This window comes from Equus quagga, chromosome 12, assembly GCF_021613505.1.
Source record: "Equus quagga isolate Etosha38 chromosome 12, UCLA_HA_Equagga_1.0, whole genome shotgun sequence".
Taxonomy (NCBI): Eukaryota; Metazoa; Chordata; class Mammalia; order Perissodactyla; family Equidae; genus Equus; species Equus quagga.
Window position 1 is genome coordinate 79,464,572 of NC_060278.1, and position 22,472 is coordinate 79,487,043.

General features: G+C 41.1%; 1 protein-coding gene across 6 annotated transcripts in view; it reads right to left on the reverse strand.

The window, feature by feature from the left end:
* The window catches only part of SHLD1 (shieldin complex subunit 1), an 85,490-nt gene that overhangs the window by 42,322 nt on the left and 20,696 nt on the right, over nucleotides 1–22,472 (reverse strand). The window contains exon 2 of one of the 6 annotated variants that reach the window (XR_006891170.1): nucleotides 12,100–12,332. The exons of the other annotated variants lie outside the window; for them this stretch is intronic. The gene's annotated coding sequence lies outside the window, so the exon portion shown is untranslated. The remainder of the gene's footprint in view (nucleotides 1–12,099; nucleotides 12,333–22,472) is intronic. 6 annotated transcript variants of the gene reach the window in all.

Sequence of the window (22,472 nt, forward strand, 5' to 3'; positions counted from 1 at the left end):
CAGCCCTGTGGAGAGGAACTAAAGACTCCGGACAAGAGTCACATGAGTGAATCTTCTTGGAAGCACTGCATCTGGCTCCAGTCAAGGCTTCAGCTTGACTGCAACCTCATGAGAGACCTTGAGCCAGAACTCCCCAGCTAAGCCACTTCCAGATTTATGACTCCCAGAAACGGTGAGACAATAAATGTTGTTTTAAGCCACTGAATTTTTGGGTAATTTGTTATTACTCTCAATAGATAACTAAGCTCCGTATCCTTCAATATCCAGTATGCTATAACAAAGTTTTTACCAAACTATATTGTAGAGGATCAAAAATGTTGGTCACAGACTTCCACATAATTTTAAAGCCCTTTATTCAATATATTTATAATTGAAGGATCCATATTTTTTATTTTCTCAGTTGATGAAACTCAGATAGTAAAAGATTTTTCAAAGGACTAAAAATTGCTGCCATAACCTCCAATACCCAAGCAAATTGTGTATTTCAAATAAGGAGTGGGAAACTCTTTATTTTATGGGGCTTTAGGGTGTCTGCCTTCCCGGTAGGCTCTCCCTGACCAGCCTGCTGGAATCCTCTGTGTAGCTGTCAGAAAGCTCCAGATCTAGGACGATACATCAGGATTGTAGCTACGGCCTTTGTCATCCCTGGTTTCTTTCTCCAGGACACTGTAAATCAAAGGCCCAGGCTAAAGTTATACATCAAACCTGGAGATGAGAAGAAATGACCAAAGGAGACATAAATAAAAGCTTTCCCCTGTGAGACAGTACGGCAGCGGGCTCAGTTTCCATTTAACATCAACCTGAAGTAACATTTTCCCTTCTTTTCTTTATGAACTCTACCTGGTCTTTCACAACTATTCTTTTTTAAACCTTCTCATGACAAACAACTCTGAGTTGGCCTGGTAAAAATATCACTGTGGGAGGATGTCTTCCAATCTGAACATTTCAGAGGCTGGTTTCTTAGGTTTTCTGTCACTGGATGGTAAATTCCAAGGGGCAGAGACTGCATCCAGCTCACACCTCACCCCAGGAGCTGGCACAGGGCCTGGCCTATAATAGCTGCTTGCTGAACAATCTGATGAATAAATGCACTGAGAGGTCTCTGAAGGCCTTTCAATCAATCAAAGGGTATCAGCTGAGTGCCTATGGGTACAGCAGGTAGAAGGAGCTCTAAGGGCCAAGAAACTTAACATGGCATATACCTGAAGGACTTACAAAGACTGTCAAGTCTTCCTTCTGTATCTGCTGGAACCCAGTAGTTCTTTAGGCATAAACACAAAGGTGTGACTGTCTTAGCAAGTTACATGATGTTTTAAATATTCTATGTAGTTTCTGCAATGCCTGAAATCAATAACATTCATTGAGTACTTACTATAAGTGATGAAGGCAAAGCAGTTATAAAGATGGTCATTACCTTTAATAAGCAAAGTTTGGGACTGGAAATAATAGATAAGGGTAAGAGTATAGATTATTTCTTTTCCTTCTAATGTTCTGTATTTTCAATTTCTCCTATAACTGGCATCTCTTGATTTAAAGTCAGAAGAAAATAATGGTACTCCTGAAGGGGTGGAATAAGGTGGAAGGGGGAAAAGTATTAGGCAAGTCAATAAAAATGAGTCAGGGAAAGGCAACCCCTGATGGTAAACCGCAATGAGTAAGAGCACAAGCGCTGGAGTCTGCAGATCTGGGTCCAAATCTCAGCATTGCGGCATACTAGCTGCATCTCTGGGCAGATAACTTTGCCTTTCCAAGCCTCAGTTTCCTGACCTGTTAAATAGGGATAATAGTGTCCTCTTTAGGTAGAGAATGAAGATGAAATGAGATAAACACTGAAGGCTCTCCCCACTGTGGAAAGGACAGAGTAAATGCTGGCTATTATTTCAATATTACTATGGGTGACAGTTAGTGATATCTGAAGTGACTCTTGGGGTTACTACAGCAGCTCCAATTTCTCTCCTGATACACAGCTACAGAGCTTCCTCTGACCCCATTCTTCTACCACCATCCTATTTAGTTTCTCTTTTCTTTGCTCCACTGCCCTCATCTCTGCCAGGGGTAACCAGTAACACCCACTGGTGTCCTTAGGTCTACAGGTGGGATCCTGTTAAGTGGGGCAGGGCCAGGTCATGGGACCCAGGGTTCCTGCCATCCCACCAACTCAGTATGTGATTTCAAGCCTCTTACTCACTCTTGGCAACTCTGTGTCACCTAACCTACAAAATGGGGACAAGATCCCTGCCCTTACTTACTACCAAAAAATATTGGGGGGAAAAAGAACTAAAGAAATAGCCTCTGGCAATGACAAAGTAACTGGTACCAGATGTGCCCTTTTGCTGTAAACAACTAGAAAACTGGAGACAATGTATAAAACAACTGTTTTCAGATATTGGACACAGGTAGTATAGGACTTTGATCCCTGAGAGAAGGGAAATAAGTAAGATGTGCCTACAATTGCCCCAACTCTCTGCCTTGAGGCACTTTGTAGACCACAGTGTGGGGAAGGGAAATCCAAGCAGAGGGCAGCAGTCTCTTCACTGAGGAGACCAAGAGCGGAGTCTGAGGTACTTGAAATCTGCGAGGCAGAGTCCTTGAGAGAAGGGGAAGGGAGCTACGCAAAGAAAGAGCTCCAGAAATTGGCTCAGGGACTCTTTTGAGTCTCACTGAACACCAAGCTGTGCTACTTAGAGAGAAACTCCATAAAGCCAGGCAAAGCAAGGGAGCTGAGCTGAGCAACTCCCAGAGCTCATGCAGGGCTGGGAGACATGCCTGTTCTAATGCCAGAGTGGAGGGACCTTGTTGAACACCTGGGATGTTCAGTAAAGACCCAGAAAGGCCACACCTTAGTAGTAAGTTAAACCAGCCATAATCTCCCTAATGAGCTTAAAAAAAGAGCCTTGAAACCATCACCTTCATCAGCAGATAACTTAACTGCCTACTCAATCAAACTTCAGTACTTTTTAAAGACAGCAAAATCCAGACATTCAACAATGTAATATCATGAAGTCCAGCATCCAGTAAAAATCACTAGACATGAGAACAAGTAGGAAAATGTAACCTATAAGCAGGAGAAAAATCAGTCACGAGAAACAGATCTTTGAAATGACAGAGATGATGGAATTAGCAGGCAAGGATTTGAAAGCAGCTGTTATAAATATCTTCAAGGTTTTAAAGGAAAACATGAACACAATGACAAAAGAAATAGGAATATCTGTGATGGTTTTTAAACTGGCCCTTTTATACTGTCAAGCATTTTAGTCATAATTATTAGTTCTTGAGCAGAATGTGAAAAAAGTATGAACTAGGGATCAAATGAGGAGAACAAGTTCCAGCTCCAGTTCTGCCACTATCTTGCTATGGTCCTCAGCTCCTCACTTGCATTTTCTAGACTCACACCACCTCTTGTTTACCCACAGACAACAGATCCCTGAAGAAACAGACTTCACTTCTTCAGCATTTCACTTGAAATCAACCTTTCATTTACAGTCAGATTGTATTTGGCAAACCTGGGTTTGCACAGAAGAACTTTGTTATATCTGAAGAGGAATCTTCCATTGAAGATTCTTGAATCTACATGCCCTGGGAATCCTTTTGTAAAAGTAGGAAATTTCTATTCAAGGAAAATGTATCTTTGTGGTACTACATTGACAATAAAATCACCAAAGAATTAAAAAAAAAAATGTAATTAGAGAATAGAAATTTCTTTTAAAATACTTACATTTGTGTTCAATTCCATGACCAAAAAATTCATGGGCCTCAAATTCTACCAGTTATGCTATTACTTCTATATAGAAATAAATCCCTAAGTACAGGAAGAGAAGGGACCCATGGCATCCCATAAAGTGGGATAATACTGAGAAGGGATTTTCAACAGCTCTGGGAGAGTCCTTCTTCTAGAGCAGGGGTTGGCAAATATTTTCTGTAAAGAACTTGATAGTAAATATTTTAGGCTCTGAGAGCCACATATGTTCTCTGTTGCATATTCTTCTTTGCTTTCTTTTCTTCCTTCCTTTTTTTAAAAAAACTCTTTAAAACTATAAAAGCCACTCTTAGCCTGAAGGCTGTGCAAAAACAGGCCTTGGGTCAGATTTCGTCCATAGGCCATAGTCTGCCATCCCTACTCTACAGTCTTACTTAAACACCATTGGCCTCCATTTCAGACGTTACTGAATTAGAATCAGAATTTTAACCGGATCCCCATATGATTGATATGCACATCACATTTTGAGATGCACTGCTCCGAGGCAGTGGTTTTGAAACTTAGCTGCATATTAGAACCACCTGGGAAGCTTTTAAAAAATCCTGATCCCTAGGCTGCCCGCCAAACCAATTAAATCAGAGCTTCTGGAAATGGGTCCCAGGCATTAATAGCATTAAAGTTCCTCCCAGGTGATGCCAATGTGCAGTTAAGGTAGAGAATCGAGGTTGAAGAGGCTCACTTAGCACAATCAAGCTTACCAGCAAGCTCATCTGCTAGTAGAGACAGCAGCCCAACGCTCCCCCAGGCCCACTCCCTCTTAGGGGTGAATTGATTCTAGAACCACAGAAACCCCTAAGGAGCATGAGTCGGGAAAAGGAACTTTAGAGCAAACTCTTGATGTCTCCTTCCAGTCCTCTGGTGGTGTGTGCCATTAGAAAAGTCATTTTGGAAATACAGAACTTACTTAAAAGGATGCTACCATTTTAGCCTCAAAAGGTAAATATTTAGCTAAAAGTAGATAACTCATTCATCTTTTTTTTTTTAAAGATTGGCACCTGAGCTAACATCTGTTACCAGTCTCTTTTTTTTCTTCTTCTCCCAAAAGCCCCCCAGTACATAGCTGTATATTCCAGTTGCAGGTCCTTCTGGTTGTGCTGTGTGGGACGCCCCCCTCAGCATGGCTTGATGAGCGTGCTAGGTCTGTGCCCAGGATCCAAACCAGTGAAACCCTGGGCTGCCCAAGCAGAGCGTGTGAACCTACCACTCATCACTGGGCTGGCCCCTCATTCATCTTTTTTTACTTTGGAATTATGTTAAGGAATTAATTCTATAGGGCTGTGCTCAGAAGCATTTTAAATTCAGGAACATTTAACAGAAAATATGCAGATATTCCTAAATAAACCACCATTGAGTGCTCAGTACTTTTCTTCAAGACTCTTGGGTCCCAAACAACAATCTCATGGATGAGACTTACTTTTTCCAGTGTTAATAAATATTTAACACCTTTAAAGATGCTTTTTGGATCGATACCCAGACTGCCATGGAGGAGAAGCAGTAATAGATGTTTTGAGAAAAGTTGGCTCATTTCTTGGTATAAAGTCCAAAGCAACCACTTCACTCAGTTCCTATTGCTTCTTTCTTTTTGCTTTGTAATTTGAGGAAATAGTGCTGTAAATACATGACTTTTTCTCTATTTGCTCTTTTCTGATATTTGTGTTTCCTCCTCCTCCAGAGAAAAGTATATAAGAGGCTCTTTATCACAGAATTAACTTTAAAAGCAAAAGAAAAACATATTAATTTACTCCATTAATACTAAAATCCTCCCAGATGTTACCTGTCAGAAAGGCCTTTCCTGGCCATGGTGCTTAAATTACACTGCCATCTCCTATCTTGCATTCCTTTTCTTCATAGCACCAGCTGATATCTTATTTATTTTTTTGTTTTATTGTCTAGCTACCCCTTCTATACCCCCTCCAACTGTGACCCCAGTACCTAGAATAAAAGCTCCTTGAAGGCAGGGTCTATATCGGCTTTGTTCAGTGGGTATCCCCAGTGACAAGCACAGGGCCTGGTTCATGGTAGATGCTCAATAATCATTTCTTGAAAGGATGAGTGAACAACATCTACTACATTTTAAAGAATCCAGTCATTAGGGGTTCAGATAAACAACCAGATACAATATGGAGAAAACAGAAAAGAACTCAGCAGGTCGGCAAGGCATAATACTCATGAGAGTGATACAGAGGGCAAAGTTACTTCTCATTAACGTAAGATTTACTCTATAAGGCAAAGAGACGATTTACCTGAGCTTGAAGCTTAGTGTAATCTACTAAAAATATGATCCACAAACCTTACAGAAATCTCTCCACCAGAGAAAATTTAATCCACAGAAAAGAATAGCCCTGTTGTCCTACAAGAGGCCACTCATTTGCTCGTCCAAAGATATCAGAATTTTTAGAAATGGAAGTAGCAACTCTTAAATTTCATGCATCATAATCTCTAAGCAATAGTTATCAATAACACTTCTTACCCTTTTCCAGTCACCTATTAAGCACCAGGGCACAGGAAGCAGTGCTTTATACGATATGGATGTCAAAGTGTCCTGAGCACGGGACTATAGACTCGCGCTAGGCCCTGAGGAAGTTCTCACCAGTCCATGGCCAAGTGAGAAACTGGTGAATAGGGAGGGCTGCTTGTTATCTTGGGATTAGTCTTTCTTCCATTTTGGATATTAAAATATCCTTTCTTTTACGAAATGATGGTAGATTTGTGAAGTTAGTGATATAGATCTTTCCTTGGCAAAATAAAAAGTTGGGCTAAATTACGTTGGTCCTCAAAAGAGACAAGGAGGAGGGGAAGGAAGAGAAACGGGAAAAGGAAGAATAGTCTAGGACTCATGGACATATATTATCTCACCTTATGCTCACAGCAACCCTGTAAGAGAAGGATTAGTAATTTCTATTTTACAGATGAGGAAATGAAGACTGAGAGGAAAAAGAAACTTGCCTGGGGTCACACAGCTGCCAAGTGAAGGAGACAGAATTTGATGCCAGTCTCCAGATCCAAATTGCATTTGTCTACCATTCTGCTGCCAAAGAGAGACCAGATTAGGACTAACACCTTTCACGTTAGAGATACCTTATTTAGGCAACTGGAACAGAAGGGATTTAAAACTCCTGAGATTTTTGTCTGTTTTGTGAGATTTCACCATTTGGAGGGCATGCATTTTCCAATTTGATGAGTAAAGGTTTCAACTCTCAGTGCCACTGGCTGTGGTCCTGCTGTCCTGTGATTTGGTGAGAAGGAAGATGCTCCCTCCAAGAATTAAGGTAAGCCAGGAGACATCCATCCTGTAACTCACTGTCACCGAGGGAGCGACATGATCTGGGGCATCTCTCTGAGCTGCAGTCTCTTTGTCTGTATTTGAGAATAAGCCCTTTCCTGCTTTCCCTCAGGCTTATTGTGTGGAGCAAATACTTTGTACAGATCACCACTCAGTAAACATCTATTTAAAGAGAGCTGCATGAATGAACTAATGCTGTATATGACTGCCACAAGACAACTAAATGTCTAGGCTGAAATGTTATTATGTTATTAGAGCTTCTCAGAATTGGATAGATAGATTCAAAGCCCAGGATCTTAAAAGCCAGGGCGCCTGCAGAGTGGGCCAAGGATTGTATGACAGAAGTATGTCTGGTGGTAGGGGAAAGAAAGAATCAATGGATGACATATCTAAAAGAACATCTTACGTTTCTACTGCTCATCCTTACCCCACTTCAAAGTTCTATTTGCAGTGGCAGAATAATGGGATATTTTAACACTTAGAGAGACCCTGTAGATAACTCAGACGAATGCACTCATTTCACAAAAAGGTATTAAATGGCTTGCCAAAGGTCCCACAGCAAATTAAAGAGGCAATAGTGAGATATTAGAACTCCTATTTCCTGATTCCCAACTAGCCCAATGCTAACATCAGTCCACCATTGATATCAGTCCCCTTAGTTACTTAATGTGTAACAATACAGTTTTTGGCAAAAGTGCAGCACATGATAAACTAGATACACTAGAGAAATGAAATAACAATGAGACCTCAGTATGAGTCATCACTGTGTAGAGCAGGGTTTCAGAACCTCACACTATCGGGCTGGATAATTTTTTCTTGGGGGCAAAGGAAGCTGTTCTGTGCACTGTAACAGGTTTAGTGACATTCTTGGCCTCCACTCCCTAGATGCCAGTAGCATATGACAATCAAAAGTGTTTCCCAACCTTGCCAAGTATCCCCTGGGGCACAAAATCACCCCTAGTGGAGAACTGCTGTAAATACTTGCTGTCTACACAAATGAAGGAGGATGGAAGCAGGTGTTATAAGATATAAGAAGAACATAGCTAGAAGAAAACTTGTCCTGGGCTAAAGCTGGAGCTGCTGAGAGCCAACACACTGGGTCATTCTTGGTGGCAGAGTGGCAGCCCCTTTGGGAACAAGCTGGACTGTAACACTAAGGCCCACCTCACGGGAGACACACAGCTTTTCCTACATAGATGCCACTAATCACACACCTGATATAGAGATGAGCGCATAAACGGAAATACAAATTTAACTGAACTCAGAGCAAATGTATCTAATTCTAAGGATCCATTTAAGGAGAGCCATGTCAGTTAATGCTATCAAGATTTACTCTCAACAGCAGTTAGTACGCATTTCATGGAATTAAAATGGGTTGTCTATTTTTGTGCAAACAAGTACCTTCAGATCCTTTCTATTATTTAGCCATACATCTAGTTCTTTAGTGATTTTTTAAAAGCTGTCATTTTAATCACTTATGAACACAGTTTATCCACCCCCAACATTTCTCACCTCCTCTTATGAGAAATTATTCTTTTTTAGTTCCACCTCTGGAAGTACATTCTAATGATGTATGTGCCACAGCTCAGTATCTGGCACTATGGCAACTCATTAAAAAATGCCACCCCCTCAAATCCCTTCATAGCGCATTAATTTGATGTTATAAAACATATTTTACCATGAATTAACTCCTAGAAAATAATAAGATTAACCTAACTGGCTTCTATAACACTTCCACCATATGTAAATGTGTTTCTTGTACATTTTCAAGGAGATCTTTTGTTAGTCATTAGGCCACATTATAAATATTCTCTGCTAAAATCTACTAAATCACTAATATTTAAAATACAGCAATATATGGAGGTGGCCCAGTTGCATAGTGGTTAAGTTCACGCACTCTGCTTTGGTGGCCCAGGGTTCGCCAGTTCGGATCCAGGGCATAGACCTACATACTACTTGTCAAGCCAGTCTGTGGTGGTGTCCCACATACAAAGTACAGGAAGACTCGCACAGATGTTAGCTCAGAGACAATCTTCCTCACCAAAAAAAAAAAAAAAAAAAGATACAGCTATTCATTTACCAAATGCATTGGGTAAGATACGTCTGAGGAAATCCACTACAAGATTGAGAGTAAAAGCGTGGGTACAACCTAAACATCCATCAACAGACATCACATTAAATAAATTATGGCCCAACCATACAGAGGAATAGCATGCAGCCACTAAAAATCTGAGATTTTCATGTGCTAACATGGTAAGATGCCTTGATATAGCATTAAGTGCAAAGAGTAAGATACAAAATGGTATGTATGGTAAAACTCCATTTGTATTTCTAAAAACTAAACATATGTTCTATTTGTGTGTGTGTAATATATGTGTGTATGTAGGTATATGTATGTATAGCTGTATGTATGTATATGCTTATAATTGCATAGAAAATATCTGGAAAGATACACGAGTTATTTACGATTACCTCAAAGGAGAAGTACTGGGGAGACCCAGGACTTTTACATTTCATTTCATACGCTTCAGTACTATTTATTTTCATAACTTTTTTTTAAAGAAAAGGATGCCCAGTGACTTCATTACAAATATCATAGCTATCATACAAATACCAGAGTGAGGCCCTCCCTCCGAAGACTGGGAGCAGCGAGTCTAGAACAAGAGCAAGATACGCTCGGATTTATTCTCTCCAGCTCGTGGCCTGAAATCACCAATGGCTTCCAGGGAGCATGCACCCTGAAGCCTGGCAAAGAAAGACTATATGCTCAAAAAGGAAGTCTAAGGGGTCCCTCTTTTCCAGCAATGTTAAAATCATCCTAGGGGCGGGCCCCATGGTGGAGTGGCTAAGTTTGTGTGCTCTGCTGCGGCGGCCCAGGGTTTCACCGGTTTGGATCCTGGGTGTGGACATGGCACTGCTCATCAGGCCACGCTGAGGCGGCGTCCCACATGCCACACATGACATAACGCCCAACTCTTGGTCTCACAGTCATGAAGCTGCGGTAAGACGATTGTGTTTCCCTCTTACTCTCCTTTGTCAGTCAGTGCCCTGATCCCCCTTTTGTTTTCCCCAAATTAAGAAATTCGGTCTTTCTACAGGTGGTACATTTTTCAATTTCTTGAAAAGGGCTGAAAGGTAGATTATTTGGGGCAGACAACAAAGTAAGCATATAAATGCTTGAACTCTGCTAAATTTGTGATCAGACAGACATGGGCCTAACATGGTAGGACTGACGGTGGCTCCTGGTGACCTCTGTTTCTGTGTTGAATGGGGAGAGTACAGCCTTTGGGGTCTGAAGGACTTCATCACTTTTTCCTTGGTGTCTTTAGGCAAGTTAAAGAACTTCGCTGAGCCTCGGGTTTTTCGTCTGTTTTATGGGGGCAATAATACCTACCCACAACTAGAAATATACAACTATGTGCTTGGGGGATTTGGGGAGAAAAAAAGCAGAAAACAAAAAGAAGAAGATTGGCAACAGTTGTTAGCTCAGGTGCCAATCTTTTAAAAAATTAAAAATAAATAAATAAATAAAATTATCCTAGGTTGACTTGCCAAATTGGGAACATTCCACAGAAATAGGTCTCTAACTTATGAAACTGCTTTAAATAATGCAGTGTTTTATATATATATATAGGGATGGGTACTATTTTCAGAAGTTACGAATTTACAGTATATTTTTGGATTTTAACTTATTTTTAAACCAAAGTGATATCATTGTGCCAATTTTGAATCACAATTCAAGCACAGGCAAACATGGCCAAGAGCTGCCCTCAGCCCAGCGCAGGAGAGGGACACCAGGCAAAGGCCCGTTGAACAGAGGCACAGCCCTGCAAGGCTCCAGCTGAAAGCTGCGGGCACCGTCCTGGCACATGGCTGCTAGCCAGCGTGATCATGAACAAAACGACTATTCAAGGCAGAAAACTACAGGTAATGGTTATAAGACCACTCATTTGCTCTCAGGTACTAAAAGCAAGTCTTGCAGTGGAAAGACACAATGTGTGGTGTTCTAGTGGAGAAGGTGGTGACAGAGGGCTGGCAAATGTCACTGCCACCACTCTGCACCTTCTCCCACCCCAGCTTACTCAGTTCATATCCCCTGGGCACACACAAACAAGAACACGGGTTGTAAATAAGGAACGTTGGTATCTTAACTGATCAGCATGTCATGGACAGGCAAGATGACTATGAAAGTCAGCCCTCCCATCATTCTGCAGCGACACAGTGATCAGGAATCTCTCTGTCCGTGGCCAGCAACCTCAACAGCTCCTGGGACAACTCTGTGGGCCTCTGTTCCACTTCCATCAAAATTCTATTATATGGTTTCTTTTAGGCCTAAACCTAATTCCCTGAGATGTTGAGAGGTAGTTTATCAAAACTGCACGCCTAACTAGTAAGAGTAGAAATGGACACAAGGCATTTCTTGCAGATAATCCACTTCTCCACAGTAATACAGGAAAATGATCAGTGCTTCTTAACCATCACAAGGGATGGGATCTATGATAGAAGAAAAAGAGACAAGCAAATGCTCTAATGTTCAACAGGGAAGAAGGTACAATCCATAAACCCAGACATTATGGAGCACTGATCCTGATGCTTAAGCAAGAGTTAAAAGCATGGGGGTGGGGACCGTCATTTGCGACACCTATTGTGTGTCCAACTCCATTGGGTAGGTATTATTGCCCCCATAAAACAGACGAAAAACCCGAGGCTCAGCGAAGTTCTTTAACTTGCCTAAAGACACCAAGGAAAAAGTGATGAAGTCCTTCAGACCCCAAAGGCTGTACTCTCCCCATTCAACACAGAAACAGAGGTCACCAGGAGCCACCGTCAGTCCTACCATGTTAGGCCCATGTCTGTCTGATCACAAATTTAGCAGAGTTCAAGCATTTATATGCTTACTTTGTTGTCTGCCCCAAATAATCTACCTTTCAGCCCTTTTCAAGAAATTGAAAAATGTACCACCTGTAGAAAGACCGAATTTCTTAATTTGGGGAAAACAAAAGGGGGATCAGGGCACTGACTGACAAAGGAGAGTAAGAGGGAAACACAATCGTCTTACCGCAGCTTCAAGACTGTGAGACCAAGAGTTGGGCGTTAAGGTACAGCTTTCCCAGGTCGAGACAACACTATCTTCTGGGAGGGCGAAAGGGCATTTGGGTTAGTGTTGCCAGATTTCTGTTTTTCCCTCAGCTGGCCACTGTGGAAGGTTGCCAGGGCTCCTGCTGCCTGGACTCCACCAAGATTTCCCAGGCAGGGCAAAGGCTTGATTTCAACACCAGCACACAGCCCTCTCTGCGGTAAACAAATGACAAGGAGTCTTTCAACACGCAGAATCTCTTGGGTTGTTTATTAGGTTTTTTTGCCCTGCCTTCAAACACTTCAAGTTTTCCAAGTCAATAAGAATTATCTCCTGCAAAATTGGATAAGATCTCACTTTTTCTTTTTTTCAGATTGGCCCCTGAGCTAATATCTGTTGCCAATCTTCTTTTTTCTTTCTTTTTTTCTTCTTCTTCTCCCCAAAGCCCCCCCCAGTACATAGTGGTATATTCTAGCTGTAGGTCCTTCTGGTTGTCCCATGTGGGACGCCGCCTCAAAGTGACCTGATGAGCGGTGCCATGTCTGCGCCCAGGATCCGAACCGGCGAAACCCTGGGCCACCAAAGCAGAGTGTGTGAACTTAACCACTTGGCCACAGGGCCGGCCCCAAGATCTTGCTTCTCAACACAAATTTCTGTTGGATGCACCAGTACGTGTTTCCAGGCAGACACCTTCACCAAGTGCAATTTCTGCCATGGAATTCCTGGGATATGTTAGGCTGTAAGTGAAACGCCCTTGTAGAGTCACAGATCAGCTGTAAGATAGTGGAAGATTACAGGATGTGACAGACCTCGAGCAAACAAAACTGGCCTGCAGGGACCATAAAGTCACGTAAAAAACACACAGGAGACAGTGTAAGCTAGATTATTTTTTTCTTGCTCTAGACTAATGTTTTGCATTAATTTTATTGATCCAGCCATAGGAACAGACAGCTTCCTCTTTTGATTACAGAGGCAGGAGGCAGGCTCCCAGCTCCCAAACAGCAAGCCCACCACCACCTCCTTTTGTTATTCTTGTTTCATTCCTTTAAATGTTCAAGTCAAGGCTTCTCGGTGCTTCCCCTGAAACCACATAACTCATTTGAAGCCCATTTTTTTCTGAGGAAGGCTTTCATTCTTTCTATCAGATTCTCAAAGGGATCTGCAATCAAACAAGGGGAAGCGCAAATGTCTTCAAGGCTGTCCAGTCTTCAGGAATGTTTCTACTTAAATACAGCCCTCTTGAGGGGTGTGGTGTGGGCTTCTTGACTATATGCTGAGGACAGGGAGAAGGGAAGGCCAGGGCTGGTCATCAAGCCAGATGGGAGCCAGAGCAAAATGGAACCCACTTCACTTTGTCCTGGCACTGGCCCAGGCCCTGTTGTGTGTGTGACAGAGAATTCTACGGTGTAACCATTAGAAGAAACCTCAAGAAGCACTGCTGCTTTACAGGGTGCGGAATGAAGGAGCCACTTGGTTACGGGGCAGCATTGCAAATGGCAGTCACTGACAAAGACCTGGTTATACTGCCTAGTTCTACCATCCTGTGTGGCCTCAGTTAAATGACCTAGCTGGGCCTCAGTCTTCTCAACTGTAAAATGAGAATGAAAACAGTATCTCTCCACTTACTTACTGGGATAAGGCCAAGTAATCACTCAATAAATGTCAGCTATCATGACTACTATCGGTAGGTGACTTTATACTCCCTTTAAAATCATTTTTTGGTGTGACCTTTACAGTGAGCACTTCCTGAGGGTGAGAGATTTATCACGATCCCTGTGTTAATTCTTCCATTTAAGAACTTGTGGCCACGTGTGTTAAAAGTTTATGCTTAGCTTTGCTACTTAACTATTTCAGAACTTCTATCTTCAAAGGACCAAAGCAAGTTATCCCTCCACATTTTTCTTATATCCTATTTTCTACAGATATCACGTGAAGTCTACAAGCATTTGAACATTTCTAAGCTCAAAAGACATAACGACAAGGTGGATTTTCCAAACTCTCCACTGACAACACTTCCTGGATAAAACTGTCTGTCTATTCAGGATGCTCTGAACCTCTTCCAGTGCTTTCATAACTACTCTTTATTTTATTTGTGCGTTTCTTTCTTTATTTATACCCCTACCTTTTCCCATCAAGGGCTGAAGGTGGCTTTAAGGACACACAAACGAAAGCAAGATGGCATAAAATAGAGAGCCGAGGAAGAAGAACAAGGAAGAAAGAAACCCCAAATCCCTGGGCATTGGGAAGAAAAAGGTATTATTCCTGCTTCCCAGAGAAGGGAACCAGGGCACAGAGCCACTAAACGCTTTTTGAAGCTATGCAGGTTAAAAGCTAGAAATAACCTGAGCCCAAGCCAGCCCTAAACACGACATCCTGGGACTCTGGAGTATTGGGACATTGACTTAAAACAAAAGAAACCAACTCAAAGAAACCACCATCCAGGTCAGCAAAGCTGGGGCAGACAGACGGGGCCTCTTTCGGGAGAAGTCCTGGGAGCTGGATGTGGATGGAGCTCGGAGGGGCAGTGGTGCTGACAGCAATGATGATGATGGAGACCATAGATCGGGTACTTAAAAACTGCCAGGCACCATTCTAAGAACATTCTCAGCATCATCTCATTTAATACTCATCACAATGCCTTATGACGTAGGTACTACTATTATTCAAATTTTGCAAATGAGGTCCAGAAAGATGAAGTAACTTGTCCAAAGTCCTCGAGTGTGTGCGTGGCAGATTTGGACCCAGGCAGTCTGACTCCAGAGCTCCTAACTTCTAGTGTCTCCAGAGACTCAGCGCAGACAGAGGCCACCCACAGGAGAGCTGGGCCTGGAGGACCAGGGACATCCTTTCACAAAGCTGAGAGGGTGAGACGAGCAGGCATGGGGGTGAGCCAAAGAAGTTGCAGGGAGAAACGAGGACTCAGCCAGAAAACAAGGGAAGTCGGAATCTAAATCCCCCTGCCTTTTATTTGGATTCTGGCAGCTTGCTGAGCAGGAGAAATTCCTTAAAGTGACCTTACAAGACATCTACTTGTTTCAAGACATAACCTTGTTTCCAAAACCAACCTTATCTGTGAGATAGGATAATGGGATGATGATAATAATACTACTAATAATAATTTTAAACAGTTCTTCCTGTGGTTAAATTTAGAGCCATCATTCAATCAATTAATATTTCCAGAGCACATACTATCTACCACGCACTGTACTAGGCACAATGGTTTTGAACACAGGGGCTATACAGAAGACTTTATGTAATTTCCATAGCACATTGAATATTTTTTAAACATTAAAAAAAGTCTAAATTTTATAATTGAGCACTCCTAATTCTTCCATCTCTGAAATACGAGTGGGTATCAACTTCCCAGGCTATTCCCACCACAGTTCTCCAGTACATTACTGGTTTTTTGTACAGGGTCCCCTCCTCCTCCCTATATCTTCAAGAGTCACTCATACCTTCCACAGTTCTTCCCTGTGCTCACTTCTAGCTGTGGCTTCTTCCTTCCATCAGATTCCCCCTACTTTGACCTTTGAAGGAGTCAGTAAAGCTATATGCCAAATATTTCCAATTCTCTCCTCTCCAGGCCAGGATTGTTCTTCCTGGCTCCTTCGTGGAAATGGGGTCATGTCTATAGTCGCGGGCAATGGAATGTGAGTAAAAGGGATTCTTGATGCTTGTCACTTTCAGGAGGGATCATTGAACTGCCAATGCGAGGCCCTCCAGAGTCCTCTTTTTCCCCCTACGGGGCAATGGCAATATTTGAGATGGTCCCTGGGTCCCATGCTAACAGCCCAAAATTAACATGTAGAGTGGGTGAGAAATAAACTGCACAGTTTGTTTTGTTTGTTTGTTTTTTTGAGGAAGACTAGCCTTGAGCTAACATCTGCTGCCAATCCTCCTCTTTTTGCTGAGGAAGACTGGCCTTGAGCTAACATCCGTGCCCATCTTCCTCTACTTTATGTGTGGGACGCCTACCACAGCATGGCTTGTCAAGCGGTGCCATGTCCGCACCCGGGATCTGAACTGGCGAACCCCAGGCCACCGAAGTGGAACGTGCGCACTTAACCACCGTACCACTGGGCTGGCGGCAAAACTGCATAGTTTTAAATTGCTTAGATTTGGGGGTGTTTGTTGCCATAGTGTAACTTAGCCTCTTCTGACTGACACAGTCTTTTAGTGAGGCTCAAGATCTCTGATGTACAGTGATCACTTCCTCTTTTCCAGGAGATAGATAGAGATAGAGACAGAGACATAGGGACAGAGCTACAGCTCGAGTTAGATAGAGATAGGGACACATAGAGACACAGATATAATTTTTCTAGTAATTTCTTAGAGTTTGAGGTGGGAGGAAGAGGATGGAATGTGTCCCCTACCAGCCATCCTGATCCAATCTCTGTATATAAATTATTTAAATACAAAAGTAAATAGAAGCTGCAGCTTCAAGATACCTTAGAGAAATCTCACAATTTAAATCTGGAAATATACAAATGAAAGGATTTTTTTTAAATCTATGAGATGAGAGACACAAATGATGTCTTGGAGTATAAAAAGCAATATGCTCTATATGAACTTACAAGACAGTATGGGAAGAATCTTTGCTCTAGCTCAGGGTTTCTCGACCTCTGAACTATTGACATTTTGGCCCAGAAAATTCTTTGTTGTGGGAAGGGCTGTCTTGTGCATTGTAGGATGTTTAGCATCATCTCTGGCCTCTACCCAATAGATGTCAGTAGCTCTGCCCATCTCCCCAGTTTTGACAGTCAAAAATGTCCCCAGCATTGCCAAACATCCCCTGGGGGACAAAATCATCTTCAGTTGAGAACTGCTGCTCTAGCTATAATCACCAATAGACTTGGATAACAATTTTCTTTCACGAGAGATTAGACGGTATCATGTTTATGTACTGACACAAGTGTTGTTCCAGTGCCACACAACTGGATCCAAGACAAATCAGTGCAGGCTCTGATGTTTAGACCAATGACGTCTCACCACCTTTTTCAGAATTACTTCTGGGGCATGAACCTTGAGCCTGTGAGTGTCCTTTTAGAAGATTTAGACTCAGGTCAGGTAAATTTAAAGGAATGTGGTGTTTATCCTACAGTAAGATGGCCACTAATCAACACTTTCCCTCCCAGTGTGCACATGCCATTCCTGCATCAAGAGTGGAGTCAACTCCTTCATCCCCTTGAATCTGAGCTGGTCTGTGACTGCTTTGATGGATAGAAAACAAGAGAGATAAGGCAAGCCCTTAAGAGGATTGATAGTTTCTGCTTTTCCTCTCTTGGAAGGTTCATTCTTGGGATTCTCCCTATTGGGACTCAGCCACCATGTTGTGAGAAGCCAGAGCCACACGGGATTGGAGAGGCCATGTGTACGTGCGCCAGTTGACAGGCCAGCTGAGCTCCCAGCTGATGGCTAGCACCAACTGTCAGTCATACGAATGAGCGATCTTGAACATTCCAGACCATTCAAGCTCCCAGCCAACATCACACGGAGCATAAGAACCACTCAACTGAATCAAGTCAACTCACCAAATTGTGAGCTAACAAAATGGTTGTTGTTTCACACCATGAAGTTTGGGAGAAGTTGGGCAGCAGCAGATAACCAAAATATGACCTCAGATACAACTTCTCTTGGTGACAGAGAGTAGAAGGGTCATATGTATACGCAAGACAGACATGTAGCGAAAATAGTGAGCAGAGAGGCCTGTGACAATCACAGAGTCTAGGATTGCATGGCCAGGACTGTGAAATTCCTGAATATCCCAGAGATGTCAGTGAAATCAAGTGATTGGATATTCACGAGTAGCAAAGTCATTACAATGTGACAAACAAATGTAGACATGTCTTCAGTCAAACATTAGTCCCTGTAACACACAATTTTACATGAACATCATCATGGCAGATACTATTGACCGTGTGTCTAGTTATGTGTGAATACTGTGCTTTATATACATTATCCTTCATGCTCGATGAAGTCTTGGAAGATAAGCATCCTTGTCTCTCTTTCCCCCTACCCTCTTTCCTTCCCCACTCTTCCTGCTTCCTTCTTTCATCAAGAAGGGCAGTTTAAAATTTTTTTAAATCGCATCAATACACTGTTAGATGAGAGAAAGCTTCCTGTCATTACTTTGAGCAAAAATAGAATCTAGAGCTCTGTTTATGTTTTTCTTCCCAGGGCTTAATATGCTGAAAGACACTAAATAATCCTTCTTAGTTTCCTGGCTGGTTGTAAACAACTTCAAACTTCTCATGCCTTTGAAGGCTGAGATAATACCTGAAAAGTGATATGCAGGTTTACAGTCTAAGATTGGGAGAGATCAAGTATCCTTCAACTCCCCTCCCAGGTTCTAACTCACCCTGCAAATGTTTACTGAGCGCCTGCCATATGGGGAAACACCATGTCACCTCCTCAGTAGACGAAATCTAGAAACAGATCACAAGTGGGAAGATTCTATCCGGACAGATACAAACAGCTTCCAATAATGGCAAGGCTTGTGGCCACAATCTAGTAGTAGGAAAGACATTTACTTTCCACCATTCTGTAGAGTTCCTGGATATTCAACACCAGGCATAGTAGTCAATATAGAGCATGCACTTATGCAGTGTTTACTGGATGAATAAAAAGCATTACAGAGACAGCAATGTGCATGCGTGGAAATAACGTAAGGCAACTGTGTTCACTGTACAGAATAAGTAAAGTATGATTATCTGATATTATTAGTTCATACTGACCCACAAAATTCACTTGAATGTATAAAAAAAATTCTCATTTACGGCATGTAGCCAATTCCAAATTTGCTTTTACCGATTTCTGAATTCTGCTAATTCCTATTTTTGCTCAGGCTGTTATTGTCTTAGACGGTTGTAGGAAATTATCACATAATCCATATTCATGAGGTCCCAGTTTGAGAGGCAGACATCACATTTCAAACCACCTGTTCTTTGAAGGAAGAAATCACGATTAGCCCTAGACCTGGCGACAAAGATCAATGGTCTCTTCATCTTTACAAAGTAACTCAAATTCAAATTTGGGGAATAGCTGAGAGTTTACAAGTAAAGAGAAAGCAGTGGGAAAGTGTAGGGTACTTCTCAGATGTACCACGAAAGAAAAACTCCACTGGAATCACCTTAAATCATAATTTAATGGCTACCTGTTTTATTATGCCTATTTCCCTATACCTTAAGAATGTTAATAATAACTAGGGCCAACAGGGCAATTTTAAAAAATAATTTTAAAGTCTACAGGTAATTTGAAAGTACTCACAATAAGAAAACTCTGAAGTCTAGGATAAACAGTTATAAAAATATTTCCTCAAGATCGATTACAGTTTGCATTATGGCTTGTCTGCTTTGGTAAATGTAAAATAACATGCTAATTTCTATTCCTTAAGGAATATTTTTTAGCACCACTCAGAATGCAATAGCTTCAACAGCTACTCTTTTCTTAGAGGATTCCAACATGGGAAAATAAGAAGACACCTGCTCCTTCCTGAATAGATGGTCTTTTCTTGAATGAGTTTGTCCATTTCTATTTGTTCTGGGCAGCTCTGAAACTCACACTGCCTGATTTTGTCCCCTCCTATTTTGTTTGCATGTCTTATTCTCCCAACTAGACCATCAACTCCTTGCACACAGGATTCACGTGTTCCCACTGTTCTATATCACCGTCAATCTATAGCATAGTGCTTGATACGAAGAAGACAATAAAAAACTGTTTCATTTGACTGGTTAGACCTCGAACAAACACGCCACATAACATGTCCTCACACACGCCGTTCTGCTTAGAGCCAGCTCAAATTAACTGGGATCCTTCATCATACAATTATTTGTAGATGCTGCATAGGAGCATCTTCAAATACAAATCAAAGCATTTTGCAAATGAGAAGGCATCCATTGACAAATACAACATTTGCAATGAAGAGATTATATGAGAATAGAATCATATAATTTGCCTATAATTATACCCAAAGTTAGCAGAAAATATATATACTAATAGAAAATGCTAGGAAATAATTCCACAGATGCTTTGGGTCAGTGTTCATTAGCATAACTTCTCTGTAAGGCTCTGCCCCAGTACAAAGTAATTTTTGGCCAGTACTGAGCAACAGAAAGAATTAGAAGGCTTGATCTCTTCCTGAAAGGAATTCAACAAGGAAGAAGTGGAAGTCTAGAAACAACCCCAGGGACACTACTAGTTACAGCAGCAGCGGTAGCAATGACACCTACCTTTGCTAAGGGTACTAAGCTCCAGGGACTTCACTCAGTCCTCATGACAGCCTCAGAAGCAGCAATATCATCATTCTCATTCTAGAGATGTGGAAACCGAGCAAGGTGAAGGGTAGCAACTTGCCCAAGGCCAGAAAGCTAACAGGTATGGAATCAAGGCCAAACTCAAATTAGTCTGGCTCCAAAACCAAAAGTAAGAATGCAGAATATGATCTTTAAAAAAGTGATGGGAATATTGAAAACCAGAGGGAAAAATAAAACAATTAAATAAACAGCATAAAGACAACTGGCTCCCATTGGAATACAATAAAGCTATCACCCCACCTCGTACCTTACATCAAAATAAAGATTTCAAAGTAAAAAAACTAAACTTTAAAAATACTGGGAGGTGCCTATTTATATAATCTTGGGAGTGAGAATGATTTTCTAAATATTACACCAAAGCAGAAGCACTGATTAATAAAAATTGACTATATAAGACTCTAAAATCTCTACACATCAAAAAACCAACATATGTACTTGTAACCACTAAAACTGGAGACAAACTAATAACGATTAATAGGGGGATAGTTTTAAAGATTATAGTGTATTTGTACTGCAGAAAACTACGCAGACCTTAAAAGGACTGAGGCACAAACAACTAAAGGATGATGTGATCGACTGTAGAATTTTAAAAGGCAAGTTGCAGAACAACACGTTTTTGCTAGAGATTTTTTGGTTTGTTACAATCAAACACAAACAGAGACCAGACTTGAAAATTCCCCAAGCAGACAAAACCAGTTTGGTCATACAAGGAAAGCTTAATTTAGCTTATTTTGCAAGACAAGCTACACTAACTTGACATGGGTCACTTCTTGCTCTGAAAATCATAGCAAAACTTAAATTGTTGCCCAAAATTGATACAAGGTAACCACTAACCAGTTCCCTTTCATTTAAGAAAATTCTAATCCTGTAACCAATCCCTGTGAAGAATTAACAGTCACTGCCTCCTCACTGCATAAACTGCTTTATAACAATATTCCTCTGAGCCTCGTTCCATGTTTTGGTTTGAGTCCTCCTGGTTTGCAAACTTTTTGGTGTGTGCACAATAAGTTTTTACTAATTACTCCTTCAGTGATTCATTGGTTTTACTTCTGTTTTTCTTTTTTTTGACCTTTTGACAGGTTAAACGCTATGCATGAACAACTGTACTAAAATACATACACTTACATGCACAGATTTACCCATTCTGGGATACATTTATGGGTAGACCCCCCCCCCCAACAAACACACATAACACTATTGGTTACCATGAGGAAACAGAAAGTGGAGGGTGAGACTAGAGAACATTCTCTTTTTGCTTCTTTTTGGTCTGTTTTACGTTTTTTTTACAGTACATATTACTTTGGTCACTTTAGAGACAATAAATTTTAATCAGAGAATGTATAAAAATTAAAAGGCAAAACTGGGAAAAATAATTGCAAAAAAAGCTAAAGAGTTAGTTTTCTTGATGTATAAAGAACTCTTAAAAATTACTAAGAAAAGATGAAAATTCTAATAGAAAACAGCCAATTCATTGAGAAAAAATATTCAAGAAAACATTTCTTTATACTGTAATCAGATAAATGCAAATTAAAATAAAAAACCCTTTGTTGGGGGCCTATAATTAGCAAAGTTTTAAGAATTACAATGCTAGTGTTGAGAAGAGTCTTGGAAGAGTGATTTTCACCCCTTTTCTGGAGGACAAACTAGCTACTATAATTCCATCAAATAAACCACCTTTAAATCCTTTAGTCTTATCTTTAGGGGAAAAAAGTGCAATTTAACTTGGCAAACATGCAAAGAAAAATTAGACATCAGTCTTTACGTTTGTATTCTAGTCTGCAATCAATCAAGCAAGATAAATGAAAAGATGTCCTCAAATTAGATAATGCATGTGCAATAACTAGACCGAAGATTAGTGGCCTTAGGACAAGTTAGCTTCTCAGATTTTAGCTGAGTAAAATAATCTCTAACAACTTGAAGTTTTATGTCTAGTAGGTGCAAAACTCTGCAAAGAGTGAATTACAAAGGCTTAACATATCCTGTACATTTAATTTCTTTTTCTTGGCGAGGCTGAGGAATATGCAAAAAGTAGTCACTAGAGGG